Genomic DNA, 6,502 nt, shown 5'->3' with positions numbered 1-6,502 from the left:
TAGAATAAAAATATTAAGTTTCGTTTGAAGCGAGGAAAGTGAAAAATTGTTTAAAGGTTACAGAAATATAAAAAAGACTCACTTAATTGTACCATCTGTACAGACAAATTAATGTACAGAGCAATGAATAAGAACAAGGTGATGTATTTCATGTCGAGACTAGTCGTTTAGAATCACTAACAAACACTGAGCGAATGCTACTACGTTTCGTATTACCAACTATCAAATTATAAGATAAGGTGAAATTAAAAGACTGATTTTCTCCATTCAATTCGTTTGCATGTATGTGATGCAATACACATATATTTTTGTGCATACAAGATATATTTATATAAGCTGGCGTTGAAGTGTAATAATTGTTCGGATCTGAACTCCTACAGTTGAAAGGTTTCTACTTATAATATTTATTTACTTATCTAAAAGACGATAATATCTTTTCGTCATATAGCCCAGGCTCGAGTTTTTGAAATAAGATAATTAAAGTTTATTATATTAATCCTGGAAAGCGAATTTTCTCCTTGAATACAGTTATAGAGAAGGCAACAATTTTCAGCGTCTACTTTTCAAGGTGTTCGCACAAGAAAATACGTGTGGAGTATGCTGGAAACGGCTTACGCAGGAGCCGTCCGCACAGGCAGACAGAACGCCAATCAATCGCAAGCGATCTGTCACACTGCTGCGGTGCGTGCTGGTTACTTTACCATCCTCGCGGGCCGAAGGAACCGAATAGAGCCTCTACAAAGTACCCGTGAAAACTCCATTGGGTCTCCATTCGGTTTCTTTTTAAAGGACTCAAAAAAAACAGCAAGATCATATTTTAAACTGTTGAAATTCGGATTCTATGTTAAATTTTCTATTAGAATCTCATGGAGTAATCGCAATACTTTTTTCTGCAGCATTAAAAAATTTAAAAAATGGCATTAACTTCTGCTGAAGGTGGCTTCGAGCGCATCCATAACAGCTCAAGTAGTATTTTGCGCGCGAAGTTTAAAAATAAAACTCTCACTTGCATCGCAGCGTTGTTGTCTGATGTTTCCACTATGTGGCGCTAGCATCCAGACAAAATTCTTAGAGTTACCTAGAGTTCTGATCTGGTTATATTACTTTGAGAACGGTAAAGAGAATGAGAATATTACCGAGAATATAACCGAGAAATAAATTCTCTGAGAACTTATGAGAATCTCAGAATTTATTTTAATTAATAGAAAATTGAATTTTTTCGTTAACTTTTCGTTTGAAAATTCAACTTTTTTTGTAAGTTTGTCTTTTTTATTTTTTATTTGATATGTTTTAGCAGAAATTTAATATTTTTTTGATAAAAATGCAACTTTTTAGTAAGAAATTAAGCTATTATACAACTTTATTGAAACCTCAACTATTTTGTAGAAAATTTACTTTTTGTTTAAAATTTATATTTTGGTGTTGAAAAATGAACTGAAATATTTTCTGGATGAAAGTTCCAATTATAAAAAAAAAAGTTTTCATTACAAAATCATCTGTTTTAGTATAAAATGGATCTTTTTTGGACAAAAATGCAACTGTTTGGTAGAGAATTTAACTACTTTGTTAAAAATTCCTCCTTTTTGGTTAAAAAAGTTGTCTTTTTGGATTAAAAATTCAATTTCTTTCGTAGAAACTTTAAACAATTCAACAAATTTGTTAAAAAGTCATCCTTTTTGGTTGAAAATTCGTATTTTTGGATTGAAAATTCCATTTTGCTGGTAGAAAATTATTTCTTGTTAAAAAATGCATAGTTTGATCGTGAATATTCTACTAAAATCTTTTTCAACGGAAAAATCAAATATTTTTTTGAAAACTTATCTTTTTGATTTAAAACTTAATCTGTTACAGAAGAAATTTTATTTTTTATATAAAATGCAACTTTTTGATTAAAAATCTTTCTTCTTTGCTAGTTAATTCAACAAATTTGTTTAAAACATTTGGTTGAATCGCTTTGTTAAGAAATCACTTTTTTGTGCAAGATTTATATCATAAGTTGAAAAGTTATCTCGTTGGTTAAAAGTTTAATTATCTTGTCATAAATTAATCTTTTTCAGTAGAAAATTAAACTACTTGGATCAAAGTTAAACTACATTGTGAAATTTTTCTTTATTGAAGGCTTACGTCTGGTCGAAAATGTAACTGTTTAGTTGGCAAATACTTTTTTTTTCTTTTGTTTTGAATTCATTTTTTAACAGAAAATGTAACTCTTCAATTTTTTAAGATTGATATTTTTTAGTTAAAAATTCGCGTTTTTTGTTGTTGTAGAAAATAATTTTTTAGTTTGGCAATTTGTCTTCTTAGGTTTAATATTCAACTATTATGTTAAAAATTCTATTATTTTGTTGAAAATTTCAGTATTTTGTTCAAGAGTTATCTTTTAAAGTGAAAAAAAACTTTTTTCTTTGTTTGAAATAAATTAATACATTTGAAAATTTTTAAATTGTACATAAAGCACTGTTTTATTCCGCTTATAAAATATTCTATGGTAAAAATATCATAAGATTAAAATGCTGTTATTTGAATATTAATGATTTGAAATGAAAAATTAGTCGAAAAATCAGAAAATTTTGAAAATGTCACGCGTATTGATTAAGTAATGTGAGGAACTTGAATTTTGAGGTTAGAGTTTCAATCTAACAGTGTTGAATAATTAATGAGCTACTGCTTTGCGTCTCTTAAATTCCTGAATATGTTTGAGCTAGAAAATAATTTATTTTCAACCGTTGATATAACCTGAACAATAAAAATATTGTTAAAAATAATAAATTCTCTTAAGAAGATGCACTTGTAGGCACATTCAGCCCATGTAAATTACAGGTATTTTATAATTTTAAGTTTTTAACGCAGCAAGAAAAAGTATTGCGATTACTCCGTGAGTTGCTAGTGTAAATTTTAACGTAGAATCCGAATTTCAACAATTTTAAAGTAGATTTTGCTGGTTTTTTTTTTTAGTTTTTTAAAACGGAACCGAATGGGGTCTTTACGGGTACTTTGTAGATGATCCATTCGGTTCTTTCGATCCACCAGGGCACTTCAAGAAAACTAATTGATAAATGTATTCGGAATACCTAAACACTGAAAGCAAAACAAACAAAGTGTATTTAAATTTTTTCAATATTTTTGAGTCCCTGAAAGTTACATGACTGCGAAAGTCGATTTCTATTGATTATCCAGGACCAAAGATATTAGGTCCTAGACACGACATGAAATTAGTTGCACCATATACCGGTAGTTAGCGCGGCAGGCAAGTTTGTGGTCTTGCATATATATATTGCTTTTAGTTCGGCCACATACTTGTAGAGGCGCGATATGTACCGATTGGTACCTCCACATACTTGTAGAGGCGCGACAGCCAACCATATATTTGGTCGCGCCAAATTATAGTGCATTTGAAATCCAAAATGGTAATAATCTAATTTTACTTTATAAGTGGATGGAAAAATAATTTTAATTGAGTAGAAAAGGTCTTGAAGGAGTTCGAAAACTCTAAAGACTTTTTGAAATCAAAATTATTCCCAAAATGTAGCAAAGATGTTAGTATAAAATAGTAATAACAAATTTGAGTTAAAAAGTTTATTTTTTACTTAAGTTATAATTTGTTTGGAAATTAGTAGAAAAGTGAATTTGAAGATACAGTTAAGTTTTATTTAAATGCAAATGAACTAAAAAAAACTGGTTAAATCAACCAGAATTCTGGTTGAATATATCCTTACTACTTTTTCCTGGTTGAACAAATAAAAATTCTGAAAAGAAATTTCCTTATAAAAACTTATAAAATTTTTTTCTCCTCAATTTTTGCATAGACCTAGACAAATGTCTTCTGAAATGTTGCATTTTTTAAATATTTGTGAACTTAGTGGTATATGAGTTCTTTAACAGCTGTAAAGTGTAAGAAGCATTTTCGAAAGTCAAGGGAAATTACGGTTTGCTTTTACAGTTTAGCTAAGGCCATGTTATAAATATGAACCAATTTTTCAAATTCAAATAAGAAGTAACTCAATCTTACAAAATGTCATTTTCCCTGTTCTTTAAGAAAAAATATAAGTTTGCTTAATTTTTTTTTTATTAGCATTTAATATTAAAACTTGACATAACAATTGCCATAATTTTCGTTTTTTTTGTTCTAATATCTGAGCTAATTACATTGTTTAAACCGCAATCATGAAAAATAATATAAAATAATGCTATAAATTTACAGAACTATTATTTACTTTAGTAGTCTATATTTTTTAAAAGAATTTGACGCCGTTTTTATTTTATTTTATTTTTAATAAATATATATTTCCCTAGTTTTTTATTTGGTTTCCTTTAATTATTTCCTTTATTTCTTTATTTTGTATTTATTAAGAAAAAAAGTTGAAACTTTAAAATGTTCTCCACGGGTCATGTATAGAAAACAATATTTTCCAGCTGGTCGATTAAGCTTTTGTTTGCATTTACTTTTTTAACTATTTGTATATTTAATTCCATTCAAAATTTTTGATTTTGCTAAAATAATTATTTTAAATTCTTTCCTTCAATAAAAAACTTGCTTTTTTAAATTTGTTCGCAAATAAATTTATTTTTTAATAATATAAATATTTGATCAACTTTCAGTTTCTTTTATAAAATTTTAAAGGCTTGTGCATTATAAATTACCTCATTAACAAAATAGGGCTTTTTAGGAAAAATAACAACAATCGTGCAAAAACCCCACTTTTTTATTTGTAAACAATATTAAAAATGTTTATTTCTTTCATAATTAAAAAGAAATTTGGAAGGAATTTCATATTTGAATAAAATTATGAATCGAACCTAAAAAATACATGATCTGGCACTTTTTTGTTAGACTTGTTTTTTCAAAAATTGTATACTCCTTTTCAAAGATCTTTATTGAAAACCGAAGTTTAATTCCGCTCTATTGTATTATTCACAACTTTCTTCTAACTGCAATTCATAACACTGTAGAATATTAGACATAAATTAATTTTTTTACGTAAAAAAAGTTGTGTCTACTAAAATTTAATTTTTTTTTTCAATGATTCAAATTTTCAAATTAAAAAAAAGGTTTGAAAGTGTAAAATTAAAAATGTAAAGCATTGAAAAAATTCTGAATTTAAGAATAAAATCTTAAACAATTTAAAATTTTAACATTGAAATTTAATTTGGTTTTGAATATAACTTGATTAGGCTTAAATTAATGCCCTCCAAAATTTGATAATACCCAAATACAAACATTTAGAATTCTGCATTTCAATTTTCTATTCAAAACGTTTAAAATTAAATAATTTGAATTGACAGGTTATGCTCGAAGATAATTCGAAATTTTAGAAATACTGAGATTTTGAATTTTAAATTTATAAACTAGTTTCTTTTAATAATTATTATTTTATTTTTATGCTTCTAAAAGAAAATAATTACACTGTAATTTTAATTGTTTTCATTTCAAATTTCTCTCATTTAAAATCTTTTAATTTCAAAGGCTTTGTAGTTGTAATCTAATTTTCGAAACTGAATAATTTTGAATAGAATAATTATTTAATTGCTAACATGCTTCTAATTTGAAATAAAATTGTGGAATAATAAAGTATTTCCATGCAAAATAGTTATGCTGAAGTTTAAACGCTTCCTTTTATATTTTGACATTGTCGACTTCTGAAAAGTTTTAAACCGAAAACTTTAGAACTTAAAACTTAAAACTTATGAATCCTTATTACTTTCCTGGGGTTTTTGTTAAATTTAACTAATTACCATAAAAATAAGAGAATTTTTTGAAAAATTTCTTCAGCTTATTTGAATGCTCTCCATTGTTGAAGCCAAGAAACAACCCATATATATCTGTATTCAATTCAATCAAATTTAAAATTTAACCGCAGTTTCATTTTTATTGAACTAAATTGTACTTAAAATTAACTCCGTTTAACATCATTCAACATATACAATTTTAACTGAAATTTACTTAAATTCAAGTAAATTTTACTTAAATTTTGCATTTAACTAAAATGTATTCACAATTAAAAGTAATCTAAACTGTATTCAATCTTTAAATTTAGTTTTGCAAAATAATTTTTGAAATTTCCCTACAATAAATCTTAAAGTACGAATAAAATTGTTTTAAAACTTATTTACTTAGTATCTAGAAAATTTCTCTTTGAAAGGAAACCAGACGAGAAATTAATTTAATTTAACTAAACTTTATTTAGTTCTTAAATTCCCCCAAATTTCATTTAAATTTTAAGTTAAGTTTTTTAAAATTTTTTTTAGAAATTTGACTAAAATTTTAAAGTACGAAAAAAATTTTTTTACATTTATTTATTGTCTCGAAATTTAAAAAAAATAATAAATAGAATATTTTTAGGCTCTCTTTAATTTGAATATAATTAGGTAATTCAGTGTTCAGAACATTTTTAGCGTACAGGCCGTACAGAGCCAGCCGACCGACTCAACTATAGCAAAGATTGCTATATTGATGGTGAAGGCGGACGCGAGAACGAGAAACAGAAAATCACGTTCAAACAAC

Source organism: Belonocnema kinseyi, chromosome 10 (genome assembly GCF_010883055.1).
Source record: "Belonocnema kinseyi isolate 2016_QV_RU_SX_M_011 chromosome 10, B_treatae_v1, whole genome shotgun sequence".
NCBI lineage: Eukaryota > Metazoa > Arthropoda > Insecta > Hymenoptera > Cynipidae > Belonocnema > Belonocnema kinseyi.
The sequence above is the reverse complement of the archived record's forward strand: the minus strand, read 5'-3'. Positions refer to the sequence as shown.